The sequence below is a fragment of the Struthio camelus genome, chromosome 4, assembly GCF_040807025.1.
Source record: "Struthio camelus isolate bStrCam1 chromosome 4, bStrCam1.hap1, whole genome shotgun sequence".
In the NCBI taxonomy this organism is placed as follows: domain Eukaryota; kingdom Metazoa; phylum Chordata; class Aves; order Struthioniformes; family Struthionidae; genus Struthio; species Struthio camelus.
Genome location: NC_090945.1, coordinates 59549585 through 59577358, shown reverse-complemented (window position 1 = coordinate 59577358; position 27774 = coordinate 59549585). Strand labels below are relative to the sequence as shown.

General features: G+C 37.1%; 1 long non-coding RNA gene across 3 annotated transcripts in view; it reads right to left on the bottom strand.

Annotated features, from left to right (window-relative positions):
* Positions 1-8452: 8452 nt before the first annotated feature.
* Positions 8453-27774, bottom strand: part of LOC104143106 (uncharacterized) — a 66316-nt gene continuing 46994 nt past the window's right edge. For 2 of the 3 annotated variants that reach the window (XR_011140725.1, XR_011140727.1), the window contains exons 5-7: positions 26512-26591; positions 25434-25543; positions 8453-8826 (exon numbers count right to left, since the gene is read on the bottom strand). This is a non-coding gene — a long non-coding RNA (uncharacterized lncRNA). The remainder of the gene's footprint in view (positions 8827-25433; positions 25544-26511; positions 26592-27774) is intronic. The other variant, XR_011140726.1, reaches the window with a different exon arrangement.

The following is a 27774-nucleotide window of genomic DNA, read 5'->3' as shown; positions in this document are numbered from 1 at the left end:
GGAAAGGCAAATATTCTGTTGAAATAAGACTGGAAGAGACTACCTATTTACAATCCTGAGAAGATATTAGAACTAATTAGCACCATTTTTCTCACCTCACAGTTGGAAATTAACAGGCCCTAAGAGGGACAGGATGAATCCTGCCAAGGGTGTGGACTGTGCAAAATCTGAAGTTTTATAACATACCTACTCCTGAACTTTGATCAACCAACCAGATTCTGAAAGGTAACTAATTTTCTTGTTGACTAGAAGGCAGCAAACCACGTCATAAACAATTTACAGCCACTATAAGAACCCAGAAAAGATGTGCGCCATCAGGAAGAGCACTTCTGCAGAAACCTGGCCCAGAATCAGCAGCTGAGGACTAAGGCTGAGTGAGGAAAATGAGGGACCAGAAATTCTGCGTTAGTATGTGTTAGCATGTATCTATGTCTGTCTCTGGGCACAGGTAAGCGAAGGTTCAGAATTTGCTTTATTTTCCTGAGGCATACAATTAGCAGAAGAAATCACACATGAGCAGATGCAAAAGATTTCATTTTTGTCCAGTGTGAAATACTGTTTTATACTCTATTCTAGTGTACAGCATTTTTGAAAGGAGGCAAAGGATAGACCATCCGGGACAGCCCACAAGTAGTGACACGTTGTGCCTGTGTGAGCGCTGACCTAGAGAACCTAAAACATTTAGCATAGACAGTTCTGACTTGGGTTCACCTTAAGATGTTGTTCTAGAATTTATCAACTGTCAGTGACCCAGGCCTGTGGTAATTGCCCACAAAAATAAAAACTCAGGGAAAATCAGGGAATGCATGACTTATTGAACCTCAGTGAACTTCAGAGAATGTACTCATACCTTTAACCAGCTAAACAACTTGCTCTGCATTTCCAAACTCTTCATCCCTTATATAACATGTTACTGTTCTATATAACATATTTGGAATACAAAAAGTTTAGAATACAGTCTTCTGCCTTATTTTATTTTTCTATATCTCTTTCTTGCCTGGCTAAGGGCAAGGCAAGTACATAGTAAGTACAAGTACATAAAAGGCAAGAGGGCATTGTAAACTTATGTGAAGAACGGTCTTTTTGAAGCATTTTTAGCTAATTAGAAAGAAGAGATCAAAGAGAATGGTGGAATTATGCCTAAGCCACTCTTGAACTTTTGCAGACTTTTGTTTCAGGTTCTCATATGCTCTGAAAGTTCTGCACCAGGTCGCTCAATAGATCTGTCCTGATTTAGGGGCTAGCAAGGGATGGGACTCATTTGACCAAGTGGAGTAACAGCATCCTTGCCAAGAGGTCTGCCATCCTGCTTTAACCTTGGTATGTTGGGGCATTGTGATAGCACCTTGCAGTTAAGTTAGCAAATGGAGATCTGAGGTGGTAAATACCTGAGGCAGCTATGAGACTTTCACGAAGAACAAAACAGATCAAAAAGGGTCCAGACTCCAGAGCCTCTACACAACTGCAGACAGCTTGGGAAACAAACAGGAGGAGCTGGAGCCCTGTGTGCAGACACGACTACCACACTGCTGTAATAACTGAGACATAGAGGGATAGTTTGTATGGCAGGAACTCAGTTACAGGTGCTACAGGCTTTTTAGGAAATATAGACAGGGAAGAAGAGGGATATGGGTTACCATTTACATGAAGGAGCAGCTTAAATGTGTGGAGCTGAATGGTGAGAAATAAGAAATGGACCAATCTTCTTCTGTTACTGGGTTGCGGACAATTTCTTACACTTTCTCCTGTAAGATCTTTTCTGAACATCTCAAAAATATGTCAATATGCTGTTTCCCACAGCTGGCACTGAATGTTTATACATAAAACGATGAGAAATAAATTAGCACTGGTATGCTTCTGAGGCTGATGTCATTATCACATCATAAAAACTCGATGTGGTAATCATATGGTTTGTGGAATAGCAACAATAAACTTTTAATTATCTACTTCTGCATATTTAAAGATACATTTTTAAGTATATATATTTTTCCCATTCTTTATTTTTGTGACGCTAAAGACAATGTATGAGCTGAGTAAAAGCAGAGTTAGGTCTATTTTCTCCAGGATGAGGGTAATCTTTATCTCTTACTGCTTTTTTTTATTCTTGTCACTTCTTTTCTGGGAGTTTTTATTTAATGACTTAACCTAATAATTTTCAGATTGTGAGACATAAACCTCTGAGTGGAGGCTAACTAATACATTGTTTACCTAAAAAGTGAGATTATTGTCAATAAGCTTAAATTTGCTGCATAGTAGTCTTGATTGCCAGTGTAAAATTGTAGGAACTGAAATAGGCTTTAAACTAGAACCTTATCAGTACTTATCTTAGTAGTGGTTGCAATCTTGTTTCAGAACAAGGTAATAATAGTGATAGCAATAGCAATAGTAAAATATCGACTGTCGTGTCGTCCTGAAATCAAAAAGTAAAATTTGAACTAGCAGTTCTCTATTAATCGCTGAACTATGCTGATTTATACTAGCTAGAAACCTATCTCAGAATTTCACAGTCAAATCTAGATTCTTCAGCTACTACTCATTTGAATAGTATTTTGCACTGAAGTCAGCAGAACTGCTCAGCAGGAGCAAAAGCTGAAGAATTTGTCTCTTATCACACTGTAGCTGATCACAATAGGCAAAACAAACTTCTGACATGCTTTTACCTTTAGACAAATTCCTGTGACTTGACACCAAGTAGTGAACACAAAATATGTCTACTGTTTCTTTTTGAAGTCTGGCATAATGTCTACTTCCTGTATTTTAAGAAAAATAGAATACATACTGAATTAGCCAAATATTTTATATTAGCACAGAAATGTTATCACGTTATAGTACTGCATTCTGAGGCCTTTGATTTTGCTGTCATTCACACTAATGCAAAGGCTTCTAATGAATTAAATAGAATGAGACTACCTTATCATAAATATAACTAAAAATAAATTCATGCTACAAGAACAAAAACGTGTCGTACTTTACCGTAAAGTATAAATGCTATAACATCTTTTCCTTGTCTACAAGTGAAAAGGCACAGAATTTTTTTATATTGATGTTAGAAAACACAAGGAAATTGCACTTAAACAAGCACAATGTAAGCGTACAAGAGATGAAGACATGGAAAAAAGTTTTTCTAAAGCAATTAACATGGGTTTAACTCTGTTGCCAATATTTGAAGAAAAATTTCTTATTGTTCTTAAATTTAGACAACTGTGAGCCCCAGATTCATGAAAGGGAATAAAAACTTATGTTTTTAAAAGTTTGAGGTCTTTTGACACAATAGCTTTGGTGTACAAAGATTTCTTTATAAAGTTTTGCGTTATACATTCTGATACTATCTGGAAATCTAGTGTAAACATAGTGATATTAATGTTGTATTGTAGAGGAACAGTATGGGGCATTCAGTACAGACTGTCATTCTGGAGTGTTTTCGTGAAGGCGTTACTGATGTGAAACTCTAGGTTAAATTCACCTACCCTCTAGTGAAGTAATTGAAACAGTGAAACAATCAGCACAACAGTGTTATAAAAGCTAGAAAAACTCCCTGTCCACTCCCATGATGTGAAAAACTCTCTGAGTCATTACCACAAACTACACATTCAAAGTGTCTGGAGCAGAAAACGCATACATGTCAATAATCTCGCTGCAAGCTTTTCCAAGAGAACTGTGCATGTCCATGAGGCTATCTAGATGCATGCATAATAGACTGGAGACTGAGCTGTGGCATCCTTGAAAGGTTATTTGAACTAAGTACGGATATTTAGGGAACTGCAACGTGAAACAAACAAATGCTATGGTTTCATTACCCTTGAAACTTTAAGCTGTTTTTTGGTAGAGTATGAGAGTCGTAAAGTTCTTCTGGCATGAGTCTCTTTGACACTTGCCATTTGACTACATAACACTAAATGCCTTCTGACCAAGGGACATAAACAGCCACGCAGAACCTGAGTGACACTTAATTCTTCCCTTCTCCTACAGGAAAAGTTCACTGTCCATCAGCTAGCAGCTGCACTCGGGGCAAGAATTTATATCCCTTTTCTAGCTCTTGTTGTTTGATATTTGTTATTACAACTTGTGGATTTGGGGTTTGCATATATATGTCTCTTTCTGACCTTGATAAGATCTGAAGTCTTCATGGTACCTTGTGGCAGAGTCACACTGGCTAACTGTGTAAGAAATGTTTTCACTTCTCAACTTTGATGTTGCTAGCTTTCCATTTTACTGAAGCCACTATTATGGAAAAACGTGAATTGAAGTTCCTTAGCTGTGTTCTCTACCATGGCCCATTTTACCTATCTTTTATCTAAATTGAACACTCCATTGCTGTAAGAACCTTGCCCTGCCCCTATCATTCTCATAATTATATGTCAGAAAGAAGTCACTGGTCTAGATATGGATAAACCCTTTAGGGTGACAGGCCCAATGGTCTAGCATCAGCTAAAGAGGAGGAGCATTAAGGAACTGAGGCATACGATTATGCATTTAAAATAAATTTTTATATTTTCATCCTTTTTCTGAAAGAAAACATTTAATTTCAGTATAATTTTAAGTATTATTGCAGTAAAAAATAATTTAAAAAAACTAGTGCCCTTTCAAACTGATAAAGACCCTCCCTGAGGCAATATTGAAGTTAAAATAAGTGCTTTGGGCTATAACAAGATTAATTCATACATCAAAAAGGAATGTTTTAGCCCTGTCTGACAGAAACGAAATGAGAGAGTTTATTGAGATCACTTCATATGTGGTTTTAAACCTGAATCTGGTAAATATTAAGACTAGAAATTTTATTAATTGGCAAAAAATTCAGTGGTTAAACCCTTTAAAGATTAAAAACCTTACCATTTGAAAGTTAAAATGGAACATATATAGCTTTTGAAACATTCAGATATCCTGCAAATATAAGAGGTGAATTTGCAGTTTAGACTGAATTCCTCTCTGTGACTGAAATAAATTCATCCTTCCCTCAACTATCCATAAAATTAGATATCCTCTTTACTGAATCCGACACCATTCTTATCGAATTACTTACATCGCCTATCAAATCAATTTATCTATATCTTGAATGTACTGTAAACTCCCTATCATTATTTAAAACACCAACTATAAAATGATATTGTTTATCTTTCAGTAAGTAATTAGATTAGAAAAGGTATATGGCATACTTGATAGTAATATAATTCAATACGATTGTTATAATGTAGTATGTGCTTTGCCAAAGTAGAACTTCCTTGACAGTTTCAGAAATTGTAGATTTTTTTTGTAGATCTTATTATCTCATTAAAAGATTATTGTTCCTGGCATTCCCTGATGGATACAGGGAATTGCATACTGATACAATGGTCATGATTCATGAGATACTTTGTGAAATTTTTGGTGTTTTGTAGGTCAAACTAGATTATCATAACTACCCCTATTCACTTTAAAAGTGATGACAGTATAAAAAGACTATTTTAAAATCAAAATTCAAATAAAATACATCAATTGGCTTGGACAGTATTTGCAGTGATTTCCACTTTTATTTTTTTCTATAATCACATATAATTCTTCCTCACATATTCAAAAATGTTTGTGAAAAGAGGAAATAAAAATTCCTTTATAAGCAGGAAGTGTTCATGCTAATAAGTATTTGCATAAATGTTTGTACCATTAATATCTTTTGGGATATGTTTCTTTTCATAAATGTTCAGAAAGGAAGCCATACACAGAGCCTTGCAGAAAGAGTAAATACTTGAAATAGCTATTGCAATGAGGAATTCACAGAAGCTAAAATGTAGTTCCATAAAACGGTTGCAGAATAAATTTCCATAAAGAGGAATCTTAAAAGTAAAATCTCCTGTCCATTGTGATGACTGTGATGGATATATTTGTTAACTTATCGACAGGTTTATAAAGTAGTAATTTGATGGATTTTTAAATTTTTAAAAATATGTTCCCTGTTATACTGACAGAATTATCAAGAAAAGCAGTTGTCAAGGCTCAGACTCTTCCAGCTGGGATGACTTAGAGGGCATATGATGGAAATCTACAAAGCTATAAGTGATGTGGGAAAGTAGGGCAAACAGGGGCTATTCACCAAGTCCCAATAAAAGAACAAGGCCCAGCAAATGAAACTAGTAGGAGCCTCTTTCTGATGGGCTTTAAGGGTTGATTTCTCATACAACTGGCAAGAGACTTTGACAAATGATGTTGCGGATGTGAAAAGTTTACAATAGTTCAAAGGGAGATTTCTCAAATACTTTGAAGAGCGGTCTGTTGATTGTCACAAAATGGAGAAACCATGTCAGGGTCAGGAAATCCCCTCAATATAAAACAGTCAGAGCTGGGAAAGTACTCAGGGAACTACAAAATCTGCTTGTCTCTTCTCATTCTTTCTCCGGCACCCACTGCTGGAGACAGCTTCCCGTGCTGGATGGTTCCCTAGTCTGAATGGCTGTTTGTATGCTCTAAGGGGCCACATTTTGTTGATATCTGTTTGGTATTAGGCTATCTGATAGCCTCAACAGACAGCTGAGCTGATTTGGAAAGATTCTCACTTTTTACTGTTTAAAGAACAGACAGAAGTAAAAGTTGGACAGGTTTTGATGTTACTTCTACTGATGTGAATTACTCTGAACCTCATTAAAGGCCTGCTCTTGATGTCCAATTGATATATATTGAAATCTAGACACTAACTGCCATGGGTTTGAATCAGAGCCTAAGCTGGTTCTAAGGTATTCCATCCTTTCTATATATCCTTTATATATATATCCTTTATATATACATATATATTTATATATGTATATACATACATACACATATATATATTTAGAATGGAAATTATAGAAAGCTCTCAGCGCTAGCTTACTTTTTTTCTCCCTGTGAAAAATAGGGCTAATGTCCCCTAATAGGCAACAAGAGTGGACCTTGAAAATTTTCCTCAGCTACAAAATTAAGAGAGACATCAGTCTATGAATTCCTGCCATTTCTCCTTCTGTCAATATCTGTGATCAGAAGATCAAGACTCGAAAAACAAAATGTAGTTAGTCTTTTGATTCCAGGATAAGTATTTTGAATGATACATATGCTAATGATTACTATGACAAGTGGCTTGTTCTACAAAATGACAAGAGACTGGAAGCCACACACTACTATGTTTCAAGTTGATCTACCTGGTTTTGTATATCCACACAGACCACTGCTGTTTACTATTGAGGAATCTAGACTAACAAAACATTATTGGCCTACAATATTTAGCTAGCTAATGTTTATACACTGTCTTGAAAATGGATTTGCTAAATGCATAACACTGAATTTTCTGCTTGGTTCCACCTTTTTAATATTTTCTTAACTTTGGAGACAGAGGAATGATGTTTGCTTAAAAATACATACCAGTTTTCATTTTGATAGCTCTCATTATATATGTGTCTCTTACAACACATTAACATGTTATATTTCATATAACATTTTTATGTTGCATATCACATTACATGTGACTTTTAGAATGTGTTATTGTATTTAAAATGAGAGTACAGAATGAGCTATTGTATTTAAAATGTATCTGAGAATACAGAATGAGTGAATAATTTGCAACAATTTATTTTAAACTAATGTTGCTCCTTTTCTTTTTTATAGAATGTCCTCAGGTGTCTTATGATTTCTTAGTTGTTTTTTTTTTTAATGAAATTTATGACTGCTGTTAGTGGTTAATTTTTAGGATTTTACAAAGCAGTTTATTGTCAATATACATTCTGTTTCTCCTTATTTTTATGAAGACACTTGGGGCACATTTATTATCTGGATATAGACTTCCTAGAACAATGCTTTTAATGTAATATTAGTCTTTCCACATTCTAAATTCTCTTCCAGCAAATATTTCCTGTTATTCACTCAAAATTCAGTTTTCATGGACATTGCTGCTAATTAACTTGTTTAGATTATGAGTACATACTTAACAGTATGCCAAGTGGCACATGATCAGTTAACATAAATCATTACTTTAAATGAACATTAATGAAAATATATTTTTCTTGCTGCTTTCCCTCAGCTGAATCCATAGTAACTCATAGATTAAGGAACAATATATAATATCCTATAGTTAATTTATTATAACGTGCATACAGCTTCTGTTATTGCACAGTGCTTTTCTGAGAGAGAAACTCTGGTCACAGAATCCAGGTTACCCCTCTATTCTTTCCAAAATCTATTTTGAAATGCATTTGTTCCTTTTGATCAATAGTCAAAGGAAGGCAAAAGAATTTCTTTCTATTTGTTCATTTGATGTTACCTTTAAGAGCGCAAAAACTTCCAGTCCTGCAATGCAGAGGCACCTTTGGGAATATTTCTTTCTTTGGGAGGGACAAAAGAAGAAGGACACACTATGTTTTGAAATGCTTTATTTAATAAGTTTTTTCAGAAATGTTAAAGTTAGATGATAATAATGATGAGAATAATAATAATACTTGTGCACAATGCTATCGTCCGAACACCTCATCATGTTTCAGAAGTATAATTTAATTTAGTTTCTCAGAACATTTATATGAGAAGTACAAGAAACCTTGTTATTTTTCTGAGGAAGTGTAAGGAAGTACACCAAGAAATAAAACGTCAGCAGTGTAGCTTTCCTATGGAGGTGGAAATTGCTCCCACAATATATATGCCAACAGTTTGGCAACATCAGCTGGTGGGATGAGAGAGATGATTGTTTTTACCCCTTCATATCTGGTTTTATAACTCAAGCAGCCAGCAGCACAAGTTCATGGATGTTCTCAATCTGAAGATGTAATTTTCACCCGCAAAACAGAAGAACTGGACTTAGACAAAAAAACCCTTCTTTATTTGCTTGAAGTCATCCTGCACCTGCAAAAGCCCAGAGTTATTTCCTAGGAGTTCTAACATCTACCTTCCATTCAACATGAGAGAAAAAGATGTTTAATCTGAAATGTCTTTTCCTCCCAATTCCCTTTTTCTCTGTAATATATAGTAGTGTAAAAGATAGATGATGTTATTACATCCTTCGATCTTTCAGTTTCTTCTGATTTAATAGATGCATGAGGTGAGAAAGGGTCACTTTGAAATAGTAGGTCAATTTGTCCAGGCAACGTAGGACAAATGTGCAGGCAGACCACTTGCTTACCGGAGAAATGGTTCAGCTCTTTCAGAGCTCTTCTTACTGACTCTGAGGGGCTATAGCATCCCAAATTCCTATCTGTTTCACTTACTCCTTTATGGATATAACCTTTTATATCCACTGAGATGGTCAGTCAGCCAGCAACCACTGCCTAAAATCATTAATTTGTTTGAATAAAACACTCTTTAAGAAAAAAAGATTTAAAAAAAAGTGAATGTATACTTAGACATGGACTAACGAAAAAACTAATCTAAATATATCATTACAGACATTAAAGGCACCTTTGATATGTTGAAAGCAATTCACACTCTAGTTTAAATTTTCTAGAGATGCCTATTGATTCTTGAACTAGACAGATGTTTCTTTCAGTTATACACTCCTCCCTTTTTCTAGCTCCTGATCTGATATCAGAGTATGCTTATACTGTCAAATGAATTGGCTCTCCAGCGCATTTCTGTGTCCTGATCTCCCAGCATCAGCATAACTACTGATTAACTCTGGGGCTTTCTTTTAGACTAAACCAACTATTTCATTCTGAGACAAATCCACTCAGTGTAGCTGTGGAAATTGTTTACATAAAATCTTTTTATGTAGATATGTATAGCATAGATGCACAGGTGAACCTGTACTAGGTTTGGCTCCATCGACCCTCCACCAGCTTTGCACCCTTAAAAATCCACACATGCCTTCATAATACACCCTAAGGCATGCAACACTTCACATAAAAATTACTAGATGTTTCAAGCCATCGCATTCAAGCATTTTGAACAGAAAGAAACGCTCAAGAGGTAACTATTATGTCTTCTGTGAACACAAAAGCCCCAGAAACCCAAAGCAAGTGATTTACAGCATGGGTGCAATCAATCTGTTCTAAATTTAGCCCTGAGCAATATAGACATAAATGTGCTGTAGCACCTTGTCTTAGAGCTAAATTTGTCACCTTGCACTGCATGTTGCACATATAGATACAGCTATGATACCATTTTTCTCTCTCTCTCTCTCATTCTCGCTCTTTTTCCCAGTTTCCTTAGCTTTTTCTACAAGCTTTGCCTGAAGATATAATCAGTACTAAAGGTGTTGATTCTTCATTTTGCTTAATGACTGTTGCTTCCTTTTTTTTCTATTTTATATTCAGCAGAAAACTCCTGTGGTACTTCCTAGGTGCAAAATAATAATAATTTTATTTAATACAAGACCTTCTGGCCTACTGCCATTTTTCTAGTGTGTTCTAAAAATTTCGTTTGGTCTTTCATTATTTTAAATGATCACCAAAGCTCCCCTGTGGTCACAAGGGCAAATGTCCATACTAGAACCCACTTTCTTAACTTTTTAGTGATTTCCTCATCCCAGGAAGACTCTTCCAATGGCTTTTCCAGAAGTAATGATTCATTGTATTTCCTTAAATTCAGAGGGCAAATTAAAATAGTGGATCAAGGCAGATAGCTCATAGATTTTATCAAAGGCTAACAGATGTCACAAAATGTTTTTTTCTGTTCCTTATACAATCTACTGTCTGTGTGAATTTTTAGTTTACAACAGGTTAGTGAAGCTGCTCTATTGTTTGCTAATTTACTCCTCATTTGTAGTAAGTCTTAATCATCAAAATGTAAATCAATTAATTATTGCTCAAAATTTATCTATTCCGATATGATAATAACTTCACCTGCTGACTACTGTGCTCACTTTTGTGCTATTTATCATCAGTATTTCTTAATGGGATGTCATACAGAAGCCTTTTTTGAAGCTGAAACTTATTATATACAGAAGGCATATTCTGAAAGAGCTCTTTCCTTTTCTTACAGTGATAAAGTTAGGTCTGCCCTTTCAAGAATGAGCCTCATCTAGACTCTAATTGCATCCTTCTGAAAAATCAACCTTCTGAAAAATCTAAAGTACCCTAAGAAATTGAAGACTACAAACACTGTAATAGAACTGATTTTTTTTTTAATCAGTGTGTTTTTTGATGTTATCTACGTATAATGACATTAAAGACCAAGTGACACTTTCCTTTTAATCACTTAGTGGGAGCTATATACTACGTAGGTAACAAAGTTACTGATACCGATATAAGACTGACAGTATTACAATCTAATGTTCTAGATTTTGTCCTATTCCCTTCCGTTCTGAGCATAACCACAGAGAACAACTGCAAGTTCAATTTACTAGTAATAACTATGGGTAGAGGCTGATCAGCCTGATTTAGTTCTCTCACAAGAAATAAGAAGTTCCTGCATATGTGTGGTAGCCAGTATTGTCCTCTTCTGAGGACCACCACCACCTCTGGGCTGATATTCTCATCCTGAAAAGGGCAGAAGGTCAGGGGAATTAGCGTGTATTTTCTTTCATAAGGCCTCCATGAAGCCTGCAATTTTTTTCATGGGGATTCTGGAGGATACTGCTGTACAAATAATAAATAACCTTATTCATCAGTCATCACCACTTCCTCTTAAGACTTATACTTCTCCTAGAATACATCTTGCGCTAGGAGGTTAGGAGGCAAGAGTAAAGTCTATTTTTCCAGTTTGTCATAGGCAATAGTTCTCACGTGATGACGTGTCTGATCTGGTTTAAAAAGGTCATGGTCTGGGGCTGACTTCTGCAAAAGTCAACCAAACAGACCAGATAGCTCTGCCTAAAACGTCCCATTCATAAAACAATTTATCTCATGCCGTGGCATACATGAAGTGAAGTAGAGGGTGCTGCAAGGTTGCATGTAGCTTCTGTCAGTTCTTCTTTGAGATGATCACTGTTTTTTGGGGTTTATGTACAAAGCAGAGAACAGAGTACAACTCCCACAGATGGTCATCCCTGTGATAACAGCACAGCTAGTGATAAATATCCCACTGCTGAGATTATGGCAAGAAATTTCAAATATACACCAATGAAAATGAGAATTCAACTGCCTGTTGAAATCTTTTTTAACATATATTCATGTTTTTCTTATTTATTTCTGCTTGGAAAGGGATTTTTTTCCTGCTCTAAGGGGATTGTGGCCAACTTAGGTTATTTACAGAGCAGAAGAAAAACAGGGATAACATGGATCATATGTCAAAGCTTACTTCACTGAATCTACAATATGCCTGAGATTCTTCTGTAGATTCAATAGATTCTTTTATCCTGGGGTTGTCTACCTTGGACAGTACCTAAAAAAAATTGAATATTTAACCGAAGTCCTTCAAAAAGGAGTTTATATTTCTAAGAGGTTATCAAGACAAAAATCCAATAATTTGATCTATGATTTGTTGTAGCCTGGAGGGAGGTGGCTGCGCTGAGAGATCATTAGATATAACTAGGCAAGAAATTATTCCTCAAGTGATTGAAACGAAGACAATACTCAAACTTTGGAAGCAGTAGCAGCAGCAACAGCAGCAAGGAGAGAATGCTATGCAGTGAGCCACTCCTGCTAGAGTGAACTACTCATGACTTCCTCACAAGATTTTGGATATCTGTTCTTATTGTCACTTGATAAGATTATACCATGATCTTGCTGCAAGTATCTGTGAATAGTATTGCCTTACTGGATTTTTTTCGAACTTATGTTTAGGTATTCTAAGTAACAAAAGCAGCACAGTGGTATTAGTTTGCAGGGTCAATAGTAAAATGTCTCTGTACTGTGGAAAGTGTAAGGTATTTTCCACTGACTGAGGAAAACATTTTGCATTTAGCTCAGTAGTACTAATAAGGCTGCTGTTCTTGGAAAATGATTTTTAGGGGTGTTCAGCAACGGTTTAGCAAGGACAGGACAGCCACCAGCAGGGCAACATGTTAGGGGCTACACAGAAAAGTTTTACGTAATCCAATACAACTCGCCCACGGGTGCTAAAAGAGACAGCAATAGCAAGGTATGTATGTCACCTATAAAAAATTGTGGCACTCAAGGTTCCTGATGACTCACATATTACAGAATGGTAAGAAGGACCAGGGGAGTGTAGGCTTCACCTCATTCCATGAGGTCAGGGAACATATCTTCTTGGAATTCATCTCCAAGCAAGAAGATAATGAAAATAGTCATCACAGATTTACCAAGGGTGCATCATACTTGACCAACTTGATTGCCTTCCATGATGAAATGACTGGCTACGTGGATGAGAGGAGAGTGATGCATGTAATGTACTTTGACTTTGGTAAGGCTTTTGACACAAGCACCCACACATTCTCATTTAGAAACTGGGCAACCGTGGGTTGTGCAAATGGACAGTTAGACAGGTTGAAAACCAGCTGGACTGCCAAGCTGCCAAGCTCATAGTGTAGCAATCAATAGCTTAATGTTCATTTGGCAGATGTAACAAGCAGAGTACCCTGGGGTCAATACTGGAGATGATTTTATTCAATATCTTTATCAGCAACCTGGATGACGAGGCAAAAAACACTGTCAGCAAGTTTATGGATGATGCTACATTGTGGAGAAAAGTGGTTGACATGCCAAATGGCAGAATTTCAGTCCAGAAGGATCTTGATAAACTATTGGAACGGACCAACAGAAGCCTCATGAAATTAAGTATAAAAAGTGTAAATTTCTGAACCTAGAGTAGAATAACCTCATAAATCCGTATAGGCTGGGAACTGACTAAATAGTAATCCTGCTGAAGAGGACCTGGGCGGTCAAAGTGGATGCTGATTTGAATATCAGGCAGCAATGTGCTCTCATTTTCAAATAAGACAAACCTGAGAAACAAAAAAAGAGAAAATACTGAGCTATGTTAGGAAGAGCGTGGCCAGTAGATCAAAGCTGTTGTTCTTGCTATTATTCTCCTCTGTTAGCCACTGGTGAACCCCCATCTGAATCCAATTTTTGGCCCTAATTCAAAAGGGATATTGAGAAAAGCAGAGTGTGTCCAGTGGAGGGCTGCCAAGATGATCAGGGACCTGGAACGCTCAACCTATATAAGAGAGCTGGGGGAAGCAGGTCTTGTCTAGTCTGACAAAGGGGAGACTAAGATTAGTCAATGCAGAAGGTACACTGAGCAGCTAGTGAGGTGGAGTTACAAAAACATTAGAGCTGACCTTTTCTCAGTAATCACAGGTAGAAAAAAAGGTGTTGGTGGGGGTGGCACAAATTGTGATTTGGGAGGTTCGAACTGGACACTAGGAGAAAATTCCTCATTCGGAGGGGAGAGCTGGAACAGGTTGTCCAGAGGGACTGTGTACCATATGCAGAGAGAGAGACAGACAGACAGAGAAGAGTGCACAGATACAGAGTGCACTGCCAGACAAAAATATGTCATGACATGCTATGACTTTCAAAAAATGACCAAAAATCAGTGAAGCAATCTTATGTTATAAAAAGTAGTATTTTTCACACCCCTTTTTCTTTTTTAAATGTGTAGCTCGATATAGTAATGTTTATACCCTAGGCATATGGTAACATTCACTCATGTTAAAAATGAGTATTTGAAGATCCTTTTTTATATTAAAGACCGGATTTTCTGGGTTGTCCTCTTTCAGAGCCAAAATATTATGTGGAAATATAATTGGTATGACCTTTTGTACCTTTCCTGATCCCATCTGGGGAGCTACAGGCCTCAAAGACAATATGAATAGGGATGTTCACTGTATTTGAAAATGTTTTGGGATGTTAGCAGACTCAGAGATATTCCTCAAGTCATGTTTTGAAAATTTACTTTGCATTGTGTGGAGCTGAGGTATCTCTCTTTTTTTTTTAATGAAAGCATTGATTGAAACTTTACTTTGAATTGCATGGAACTAAGGTGCCTGTTTTTTTAAACAAAACCATTGATATTCATGTAGTAACAAATGATACTAGCAACTGGGACCTTCAGAGCTTGTCATAATTTCATCTTTTTCTGTATCTGTAGGTATAATTTTTCATCTGTAGTGATGTGTTACAAGAATATGCAGATGACTGCTTCTAGAAAATTGTGTAGTAAAACATAATAATACTGCTAGTGCCTCCAATTCAGGAAAATTATTATGTTTTTAACTCAACACAAAACTGCGTCAACAAAACAATGACATACTTTCGTTAGAAAGCCAAGTCTAGCCGTTCAGAGCTATTTGCAAGTTCTGGGTCTTATTTTTACCATGTGGATATAGTATATAAAAGAAAATAGCTTAGCCATGCTGAGAGTGGCCTACTTTGGGGTGTGCCTGGGTACTGAAAGGGCTCAGCAGTGACACTTAGATACTTTGATTCACTTTGCATTGAGGTAAATGATCTTGGCATGCAATGTGTAAATTGTAACTATAGACTCTGTAGTCACAGTTATGGCATTTAAAGCAGGCACTGAATTCAGATCTAACTGGTCTACAAGCCACGTAAGGACTCACTGCACATCTTGCACATAGCTATATATATATTTATTCTTCCCTTATCACCAGTTATTATGTATTCAGTTGGAATTATGGACATAACGCTCTTCTCTCCAATTCTTGTCTGAACATCTTGTTCTCCCTTTAAGGCTCCAGACCTGTCAGGAAATCAGCCAGGGATTCTGAAGTTCTCCCCTTAAGAATTTAATGTGCTTTGGTAAGTCTGTGCAGGCTGCAGGCAGCCCCATGAGGGAGCTCAGTGTCTTAGAGGCTTAAGAAAGTAGGGTGGCTGGGTTTTTTTGTTTTTTTTTTTTTTTCAAAAGCCTATTTCAACAAAGTGGTAGTGTAATCACTCTCACACAATTTCTCCCACAAAGTGCACTGAAGTTGCCTTTGGCACTGAGTACCTGCTCTCCATCCTTTCTTTCCATTAGATTGATGAGCCTGACACCTCTTTGGCAAGTGAGCCTGTTGCCAGGAAGTTAACACTTCACTGGATCTCTTCACCCAGAGGCCGGTCTTGGCTCTGCTTGGTTATTTGGACTTACTTCTGCTACGGCTTTCTGTGACAGGCATCCCTGTATGTGTCAAAAAATACATTGACTCTTCTGCAGCAGTTTGTCTCTGGTTAATTATAAGATAAATTTAGCTTAAGATCTGGGGAAAATATAACCCTATCAATCATTCTGGAAGAAAGGGTAGCTCTAAAATCTGAAAGAAAAATATCAATTTAAAAAAGTTTAACATTAGACCTTTATAACAATTAGTCTTGTTCAATATATTCATCAATGACCTGGAGGAAGGGACAGAGTGCACCCTCAGCAAGTTTGCTGATGATACTGAACTGGGGGGAGAGGCTAACACACCAGAAGACTGTGCTGCCATTCAGAGGGATGTGGACAGGCTGGAGAGGTGGGTGGAGAGGAACCTCCTGAAGTTCAACAAAGGCAAGTGCAAGGTCCTGCACCTAGGCAGGAATAATCCCCTGCACCAGTACAGGCTGGGGGTTGACCTGCTGGAAAGTAGCTCTGCCGAGAAGGACCTGGGAGTGCTGGTGGACAACAAGTTAAGCATGAGCCAGCAGTGTGCCCTTGTGGCCAAGAAGGCCAATGGTCTCCTGGGGTGCATTAGGCAGAGTGTTGCCAGCAGGTGGAGGGAGGTGATGCTGCCCCTCTCCTCAGCCCTGGGGAGACCTCACCTGGAGTACTGTGTCCAGTTCTGGGCTCCCCAGTCCAAGAGAGACATGGCACTCCTGGAGAGAGTCCAGCGGAGGGCTACTAATATGATGAAGGGACAGGAGCACCTCTCCTGTGAAGAAAGACTGCAAGAGCTGGGCCTGTTCAGCCTGGAGAAGAGAAGATTGAGAGGGGATCTCTACGTGTACAGGTATCTGAAGGGGGAGTGTCAAGAGGATGAGGCCAGCCTCTTCTCCGTGGTGCCCAGCAACAGGACAAGAGGCAATGGGCACAAACTGAACCACAGGAAGTTCCATCTGAACCTGAGAAAAAACTTCTTCACTGTGAGGGTGACAGAGCATTGGAACAGGTTGCCCAGAGGGGTAGTGGAGTCTCCTTCGCTGGAGATATTCAAAAGCCGTCTGGATGTGATCCTGGGCAATATGCTCTAGGTGACCCTGCTTGAACAGGGAGGTCGGACTAGACGATCTCCAGAGGTCCCATTCAACCTAAACCATTCTGTGATTCTGTGATATATATTTTACTTCCTGGGTTTTGATGTTGTCCTCTCTGTATTCTGCAAAGCTAGAAGAAATGGCATTGACTGTGGCTGAGAGGAAAGAGCAGAAATTACTATTTAAATTACAAAGTAATGATTCTAGGTAGAGCCCTATGACTTTTAAACGACGGAGATTAGCTCACTGAATTGCCATACACTGTTTTGAAAATGTACTTAAAAATTGACATAGCGCCTAGAAGTATAATTCTGATGAAGGAAGGGACCTTTAAACAGTTTATTTTTCCAGGTTCTTAAATAATAAATAAAATGTAAAACTTATTTTAAAATGTGTGATTCCTGAAATAGAATGCATAATGGAGTCTGCCTGCTGATTTGGCTCTATGATACTCAAAATCACAATAAAATAAATAAATAATAGGATATACTATACCCAAGGAGACCAGGCTCTTTATTTAGTCCATAATGTATAATTTGTTCAATTGAAAATGAGCGCTAATAAAATTAATACTATCATGGTATTGATCATACAATTAGTGAGCAGGCAAGAACCTACCTGGAATATGCTTGTAAGATAAATAGTAATTTTATATATATATATAAAATGTATATGTATATTTTTCTGTAATAACCTGTGCTTTAAGATGAGAATCTCTCATGGATGTCACTGTACATAAATTAGGTTTCTATATGTCTCACACTTTAGAACAGCTAAGCTTTTTCCACACTGATAGAATTCACTTTCTAGTGTTTAACAAATGGTTATAGTCTTAAAGCAGATTCCACAGAATGCAAAGATCATATTCCATACAATAAGGAGACCTATTGCATGAGAGTCATTCTTATCAAATCATTTTATGTATATTTTCAAATGAAAAGGAAAAGGGGGGAAGTGCCAACTTTTCCAAGTGTTCATTTAGATTGGAATTCAAGTGACCCACTCATTTCACTAAAAAGGATTATCTTCAGTTTAGGAAAAACAAGTCCAAAAGGCAATCTGGTTAACTTTGCCTGTGTGTTTACCGTTTATGTACGGTCTTGCTGGTGGAATAGCAACCCCAAAATACAAATCCTGAAGAAGAAATCCTCAAAAGAGGACCGGTGAGTTAGCCTGATGAACTAAAAAAGGAGGGACTAAAGGTGTCAAACTTTTTATATAAAGAAAAAAAGAAAGTTCTTGATAAAGGAGACGGAGTGTGACAGTGTGTGCTGGTCAGAGATGGAGAGCGAGATGAGAACCATGATCAGTGTAGAAATGGTATTGTGCAGAAATTTCAAAGCAAGGACAAGGAGTCAAAACTTGAACCAGAAAAAAGACAGGAACCAGACAAAAGAATTGGAGAGGATGCTAATGCTACCAAAATATTTAAAAAGTAAATTATGAGCTAAAATATGTAGAATAGTGTACAGAAAAGAAAGCTGAGAAAGAAAGAAGGGCCAGTTTGGAAAATCCAAAGGAAAGTAAAAGAAAGGAAGGGATGGATTCCTAAGACATGAGTAGATCTGTGAGGAGGGAAGTGAAAATATGAATGCGAGGGGAAAGGAGTAAGGAGGAATAAGTGGCTTTGCTGGCTCGCTTCATTGCTTGGTGAAAGGATGGAAGAGACTGAAAATTTTAGACTTTTTGTTTTAATGATTTGAAAAAGTTAGCAAGGTAATCTGAGGAGAGACAATGTGAATCCTGATTAAAGGCAGAGTGATGACAGAAGTTGAGTTGACAGCAGACAGTGGATGAGTGCAAAACTCATTATTTTCTGAATTACCCCTCTCTCCACTTTGTACATACGAAATATTAAAGTAGTATTAACTGCAAGCACAGGTAGTTTGAGGGGTTTGTCTTATTACTGCTATGAATCTAGAGTATCCGACTAGAAATCATCAAGGTAATAAACAGATTTAAAGTGATTTTGAAATGTTCATTCTTCCTGGACATAAAGATTGCTATGCATTTTATTTCATTTCTAACTAATCAGGAAATTGCATGGCATCATTGCAGATGAAGACTTTGGCAACTGATCCATAGTTTTGTCAGCTTCAGATTAGATTAATGTAGCTTCAGAAAAATGACTAATGTGCATAGGGCGATGTCATCCTAGCAGAGAGAAGGAAAGAAGAGGCCTAATTCTTTCTGCTGATGCTCCAGCTGTTAGAGGGAGGCAAGGCAGCTCTGCAGAGTATGTCATCTCCAGTCTTTGTGTAGGTTGTTCCCATATACTGCTCTATTTTATTTCATGGGTGAGTAAAGTTTCAAGAGTGGATAAATTGATTCCTAAATGGCTGTGAATGTACTGCTTTGGGGAGCTTCAAAAAGTGGAAACAGAAATGCAAATAATTATTATTTTTGCTGTTAAAAAGATGTGTTCCACCAGCCGGGAATGCCTTCTGGTGAGTTACTCATGACCACCTACAGCAGACAGTTAGAATGTCTATTCCCAGCTTGTGCTTTCTGATTTAGTCCCTGCCGGTATGTATTTCTAGCTCATCAATTCTCCAAAAGGCAAAATGAAGTTGCTTAAAAGTCTTGATACTTCTCCTCCATAACAGCCATTCAGTTAAAACTGTTGCAACATAGATCAGGACAAATGGTTGCTTTCTCAGGGTGAGTTCTGCCCTGCAGATCACTGTTTTATGTCTATGTTTTTACATCAGGACTTTGGTAGTGATCAGAGAAAAGTGCCAATTTGCCTTGGGCATATGACATAATCCAAAATAATTTGAGAGGTATATTTTCACAGTACAAACTCCTCTGAGCGCAGAGCACTTGAAGGGCTGCATTTTCATTGTCATTCCATTAGTGCTAACAGAAGCTGTACTTGTAACTCCCTGTATAATTTGAGAAACTTCAGTAAGAACTGTAAACAACCTGTCAAGTCTTCCTGACTTTTAAGAAATTTTTTATTCAACTCTGTGAGGTTTTACTTCACAATCTCAGTTGCTGATTTTTCTTTTTGCTAAAAGTGTATGAGGTTATTTTTCTGCAAACAAGATTGAAGAGGCCAATTTTCTTCTGACTAAGCTTGATTAACTTTTTGTCTCTACCCCAGTAAAATTGATTTTCTGTATAGAAAAATTTAACAAATGATATTAATTTAAATACACTCAAAGCCATGATGTTTATTAAAGATACAGCAAATGTGACTCCCAGCTTGCAAGATGTAACTATTTAATCTCACAGTTCACTGCTGGACTGCACATCAAATGTGAATATATGTTCTGTGAGTTCCATAGAATTTATAATAGTTATTTCTCATTATTTATTATGATTGTAGTTAACGTCAAAATAGAAATTTAGAGGTATTTGCAGGAAGATTTAGAAATCCTCATGAGAAGTCAGCGCATGCTACAGCTCATGCCTAGAATGTGTCAGCACAGCTGACAGGAGTGAGGGGATAATCATAGGCTGGTGCAAGTCTCTGCTGGGGATTCCTTCTCTTACTAATGCCTCTTTTGTCTTCATATCACTTTGATGCTGCCTATTCCAGGCATCTCTGCCCTTTGCAGGCATGTGAAATGGCAAGAGTAAGGATACTGGTATGAACAGATTCTGCTGAAGAGGGGATGCACCCAAGTTGGGACAGAAGGAAAAAATTCTTTGTGTCAGAGCCCAAAATAACCTTGTGACTTAGAGAAGCCTGTCTTGGTATTTGAGGTGGAGAGCTGACAGTTGCTTTTGTTACATTTATTCCATTAGTGGCTGCAAAATATTACCAAACCAATGTCTGTGCCATGGCATTATTAGACTCTTGACGTTGCCATCTTGGGGATTATATTAGGGTTAGTTTGCCCAATCTGGCTTTTTAAGGTTGTAAGACAATTTCACAACATCTGCTTTGGTTGATTTTTTTTATTTGTTTGTTTTTTCTTGAAAGGATTGTTCGGGCTTGTAAGCCAAAACCTGAAATAGCTGTGTGTTAGTTCATTAAAGCAGTTACAATTTCTTACACAGAGGGATGAATATCTGGCTAGAAAAAAAAGAATGAAACATAATGGAAATTTCAATTTAGTGCTTAGCCAAAGCAAGATCTATGAACACAACTTGATTCAGTCGTATTTCCATTTGTTCTGTCTTTGCAGTAGGGTTCAGTCTGATGAGATTTCGATATCACCTATTTGTGAGGTCTAAACTGTAAGCGTTCCTTTGTCTGTGAAAACTGACATTTTTCATTTTCTTATTGAAATAGCAGTCTGAAGCTATACTGTATGGTCTCGGCTTTCTTTTCTAGGGATAGCTAGAGTCCATGACCCTGTGGAGTGACCTCTATGTTTACTTTTTAAAGTACTTTGGTATCCTGAAATACAGCGTGCTGTATAAAAATATCAGTTTCTGTTACCATTAAGTCAGAAGCTTGACAGTTTCACACTTCAACTGGTTGTACTTGCTGTTACTGCTAAAAAAAAAGGTGAAATGTCAGAAATTTCACACTTAGAGAAGGCTGGACAAAGCCTTGCCTCTGGATTTGAACTGTCAATATGTCTTAAAAGCTTCCATTGTGGAGATTTTACTTCTGGTCTGATATAGAAACGGAATCATGCTGTACACAAGCATTTCTCATCTAGTGGAGATACAGTAAGCTCATCAAAATCAAGAGCAGTTGCAATTTTATCCATTAAAGGAGATTAGCTCACCGGGACAGAAATAGTTGTTTAAAGCAGAGCTGTATAATATGCACCTGGAGGTAGATAATACTAATTAACCACACTTGGGGTGAAGGATAGTTAATGAAAGGAATCTCATTTCAGTCAATCACCTTTAAGGAGACCTTTAGACAGGAGCAATGAAATCCTGTGGCATCTCCACTATCCACTTGGTGCTGTAAAAAGGAAAGAAGCTTTCCTAGATGCAGCCAGAATAGCATTTATATGACACTGAAAATGAGCTCTACTCAATAATTTCAATTATTACTATTTATGTTATAGTAGTATCCAGAGACTCCAGCTGTAGATCAGAATGGCAGTGGGCTGAAAAATGTACGAGTAACTAGGGTGTGAAAACGTCAGGCCTGACATACAATCTGCTTTCCCTGTATTAGGAAATGCACTGCTTTGGCCTTCAGACCCTCTCTGCCACGGCAGCTCTACTCTTGCTGCTGCTACCACTGGAGAGGTCAGGTTGGAAATGATGGTCCTACATTTTGTAAAAGTGAAAGGCAGGATCTAAGAACTATAGTATTGAAGTCTTGGAGTATTCAAGAATGGAGAAATAGTTGAAAACATATATCTCTACACCCTACATCAAGGCTCCAAAGACCACAAAACTTGTGCGGCTTTTGAGCTCCCTGAACCCTCACTTGCCACTCCAAGCCATTCTATCTTCTTTCTTCGGTGTGCAAAATTCTTTCTTTCCTACACAAAGACATACTGAGCTTTATCTGATACCAGTATACACAAGTCCCTGGCAGAATGTAAGTTATTAGTGAAAGAACTACTGTCCAGTCTAATCTGAGGAACTTAGGACATAATATTAAATTAATGTAATCATACCACACAACTTTCTTCATTAAAAGATACTTTCAGCTTTGTCTTATCTGTGAAGTATTTAGTTTTTAATTACCTTGATTTTCACATTTTTCCTCTTTATGAGGAAGAATAGAGAATCAAGGAGAACAGTATTCTTTAAAGACTAGAAAACTGTAATAAGATTTCTTATAATTCAAGTCACTTATCTGAGTTTTCATATAGGCACAGCTCTCACTAGAAGAATTCTCATATGGCAAAAGCATAAGCAATTTTAGTCTCACAGCCTGCAATTTCTATTTCATAGATTGGCTTATATATATGCACACACACATATACACCTATACGTTCCACACTATAAAGACACATTGAATTTAGCCAGACTGTAGCTGAATCAAGAGCTAAAACTGGAAGAAATGAAAACTAGGAAAATAAAGGGAAAAAAAGTGAAGAAAGAAATACAACTATGTGTGATATCTCGATGACATTCCCAAATTCATTTGTGCAAGCCTTTACTTCCAAATTGCAGATTAAGCCAGCATTCAAGGAGGAGACCAGAGAGTGATAGTTTGCTTTTGAGGAGAAAGTGCAGACTGAAAAAGAAATTGTGCTCATCTATATGTGCAACAGTTTGTATACAGCTATACATATTTGGTGGAAAAGGGCATTTTGAGGAATCTATGCCTGAAGCTGCTCGCATTTGGCAAATATAGAGAAATATTTAATCCCCTGACTAAACTGTTCCCACAGAGAACAACCTGCTATTCAAAAATGATGCTTACCTTTGAATATGGACTCACATATCTCTTACCCAGCAAAATGAAAGTGCTGCCATTTCTGGATCAGATTTGGGGTTTGTCCAGCACTGTTTGTACAGCGCTACTGTCCAAGTTAACTATCAAGAATACTAAAGTTGTTTACACCAATATTATTTACTTGTGCAGTTATTAACACTATGGTAATTATTAGCACTGTGACAATTTAGGAAAATCTATAATATAAGTAAGTAGTTCATTAATTCCATTTCAATTTTTAAAATTGCTGCACCCTGGAACACTTCAGTAAGCAGGCCCTGCAGGAAGCTGTCTGGCCTGGGCTGCCCGAAATCTGGGAGAACGGAAAGCTGAAGGTGATTGATAGAAATCAGTTTGCAAGGAGGGAATTTTAAAGTACTGAGGTTCCTCCATACAGCTCTTCTATCTCCAGTGGTAGCAGCTCCACAGACACAGAAGGTTCACATATTCATTTATGGTTAGTATTCACGTGCCACTCTGTAGCAGCTTGCATAAGAAAAGCCCTTTTAAGAAACCTTTAGGAATATACACCCTGGAAAAACGTCACCTAACCCTGAAGAACACGATCAAGAAATCAGATTTGGAAAAATGCATACAGGTCTTATTTTCAGTCTGTATTTTTCTTATGTTGTCTAAACTGAAAAGATTTTTTCAGACTGTTCATAAAGTCTTTACAAGCATCTAGTGCAATTATACTATGTCTCTGAGGAGAGATATTGTAAAACTAAAGTATTTCCAAGATTTTGGCTTTAGAAACAAATATTTAAACAAAGGTTTTGGAAAGGGACTTGAGTTACCTGAGCTCAGTTTGTCAGTTATATTTCTCCTTCAAAGAATGCGAACTCTGTATATGTAACCAAAACTGGACATGGATGGAAAAAAAACTTTCCCATATGAGATGCTCCGTTTTATATTCATGTGCACAACTGCTATTTGCACAGTGCTCTGTTCATTTAAATTTTAATAGCATATTGTAAATGCTATCCTTAATGTTCAACCTGATTTTAATATTAATGACCTACTACTTTCAAAAACTGCCATATCAAAACCACTCCAGCAATAGCACTTAACACTTCTATCACTGTAGAAGAGGGGATGCTGTGAAGGCTTCAAGCGGATAACAGTGGCCTCGCTTTAAACCTGAATTATGAATTTCTGTACGCAAAGACATAGTATAATGTGTATGGTGGACAGCAGGCAAGTCAAAATTTTTTATTCTTTACAGATTTCCAGTAAGAATTATTAATATTAATACACTATTACAAATTGAAAATACTGATAATTATTTTTTAAAAGGTCTCAGCAGTTTGCTGGAGGATACTGTTATGATTGTACTGAGCAGTCCTGGCCTTAAAAGTTATAGGATGTTTTCTATTCCTCCTAACAACATTGGTGCAGTGTGATCTGATGGTGGTCCATGAACTATTCCTGTTAAACTATATTAATTCCTCTGTGTATTTCTACTTGCATAGCATATGACTACATGGAGAACTCAGTCTGCTTCTGAACTCCAAAGAGTCTATTCAAGTGCCTTGCATCCACACATAAGGCCTCTGGTTTGCTTAAGGTCTTTTGTACTCCCACTCATTTTCTTTGCTAAATTCATCCTTGGAGTTCTGGACCAACATAGGCAGTGAAGTAAACTACTTTTAAACATACACTAATAAAAGTTTCCTCACTCAGCCTTATCCAGCAGTCTACTGAAGGCACAGGGAGCTATATCAGAAGCGTTAATGAGAAAAGGTTTTGTATATTCTGTATTGACAGGTTTACTTTCCTAAAAAGAAAAAAAAGAAGAAAAAAACCATGACTTTTTACTAAACCTAACCCTTGAAAATTCAAGAGGGAGATGAAAAACGAAACTGCTTTCAGAATTACTTTGCAAAGTTAAGCCAGAGACCTTTAGTGTTGTGATCCATCAGCTCTTTTTTAGCACACCAAAGGGAAGTTTTTCTAGCTATTAGACTACGTTATAAACATTGCAAAGACAATTTTAGTTGAAAATGAATATCTGTAAGATATTCAGAGAATCAAGTTACAAATAGAAATGAGGCTTGACTGTAAGAGAAAATGCAAACATTAAACCATATGCAATGTGGTAAGATATAGTCATGTGAGACACTTACCAGACATTATAAAACAGGAAGTGGATAGTTAACTTTTCATTAAGCAGATACAAACACCACATTTTCCATCAGTCTTTTTCCTCTTAGCTAAAGTGAAAACTTCAAAATTACTATAAACAAGAAGTTTGCAGTCAGCATCCTATTTAAAGAGTAGTTAAAATAACAGACACAAAAAAGTAAATTTGTTCACAAAATTCAGATAAAGATAATTAACTTTTGCATTTAAAACTAACAATGCATAAAAATTTTCTAGAATATTCTATTTCAATCTACAAATGCAAAGCACATGGAACAGATTTTTTTTTTCAGTTAAAAACAATTATCTTCACACAGTTGTCTTCAAGGATTCAGAAAAAAAGAAGTAATATGATGGAAGGCTGTGCTTTACTGCATTGAGGTCACAGGCTTATTCTGCTCGGGTCCTGCTTCTTGTTGCCAGTTCCTTCAGGATAAAACATGACATTCTGAATTCTATTTACAGATGAAAGGATAACATTGAAAAGCATAACATTTAGCAAAACTTGTAATAGGATGCTTTCTGATTCATTGTGGAGGCTTATCCTGTTCTCAGCTGGTGAAGTGTCCCAAGAAGGGAAATGAATGCAAGGCGCTCTCCCTCCTGTGCCTTCCCCAGCACATGCACGCAGTGTTACAAGGGTACTTGTTTCGTTTGAGCGTAAAGACAGGGCTAAGCTGAAGCTTTCCTTCCAGAGCAGTTTGGTCTATTGGAGATGTAGGAATATGGGTGTATTATCATGCTGATAAAGACTGTACTTCGGCCAGTAGCATAAATGCAACGTGACTGTGGTTCTTTGAGCGTTCCTGTCTCCCGTGGGGCCTTGGCTACTCACAGCCTTTCTGTCCCATTGGCCAGCTTAGAGCTTTGAGACACTGAAGTAAGTACTACTTCATTCACATATATTGAGGTCACAAGAGTTTGGGCAGGAGTTTTTCAGCGATAAAACAACCAAATTAAAACCTGGCAACAAGTAGCTTGGATTTTAAAGAGGAATCTTATAATGGAAGATGAGCCTCTACCATCAAATGAGACTTTCTTGAGAAATAAAAATTCTCTTACCTTCTTTGTTCTGTATCAACAGAGATCCCATGCTGATACTGTCAGATACTTAAAGTCTGGATGAAGTCTTGGCCCTGTTGCTAAAAGTGAGAGTTTAGTCTTTGATTTCAAAAGAAACCGCTTTTCTCACATTGCCTTCACATCCTTACAGTTATCCTCAAAGCGTAGGGCTAGTTCAAGCTTCTTTCATTCAGACTTAGTAACAGTCATAGTTTGCTTTTGAAATGTTGAAAGTGAATCAAAAAGACATAAAAGCCACAAATTTGCAGCAAGGCACTGTACAGCTATATCAGTTTGTATTTATCTGTAGGACAGACTGGGAGCATATGTTTATCTTTTTTTCCAAGAGGCTTCTGTTCATGAGAATTTTTCCTAAGGATGCAAATGAGAATTCAAGCAATAAAGCTAGTCTAATAATACATCAGACTAGGTTTAATTACATTCCCTTTTTTTGGATGAGTTCTTTACCGATTCTATCAATATTTTGCCTAGGGTGGACTGAAGCTGGCAGCTTGTGCACAAACAGGTCACAGTGTTTATCCCTTCAAGATACTGACATAATTTTAACATTCTTCCTATATGGTAACATATCTTCCTAAAATTCAGCATTAATGATCCAGAAAACTCCTCAACAAACAGTTTTAAAGCTGTAGGGTATAAATCATCTTGGTCTACTTATTTTCATAATTTAATAGCTGTTTCTTTAATGTGACTGACTAGGAAGGAAAAAAATAGGGCAAATGTGTTGTTACTGATGACGTATACTCCACTGTTGGCTGTCCCTCTGTTGACTGGAGAGCTGTAGCGAGAAATAAATAAAGTCTCCCACGTTCTCCATGTCCACTCATTGAAACTCCTGTTCCTCCCTGTAGGAGGGAAGACATTCTCTTAAAATACACAAGCAGCCAGTTGATACCTTTCCTGATAAATTGTATGTGTCGGTATGCATAAAATGGAAAGAATAGTCTACTGTTAAAAAAAAGGAATAACAAATGAAAAGATGGAGCTATAACATTCATTGTTTGTTTCTCACTTTAGGAAGAATCGGAAATCTTTATGGACAGGCATGCATGATTTTAGTTGTTTATCAAGCCAATTCCGAAACACTGAAAGTAGTCCTAAGAAATGTTTAGTATAGTGGTTCTCAGATAAAGAACTGTTGAGCAGAACTGGTTAGAAAGGAAGAATCTCATTTTGCAAAATGTTTCAAGGTCCAAATATTTGTTTATTTTTGTGATGGAAATGGAACTGAGGCTTTTTGAA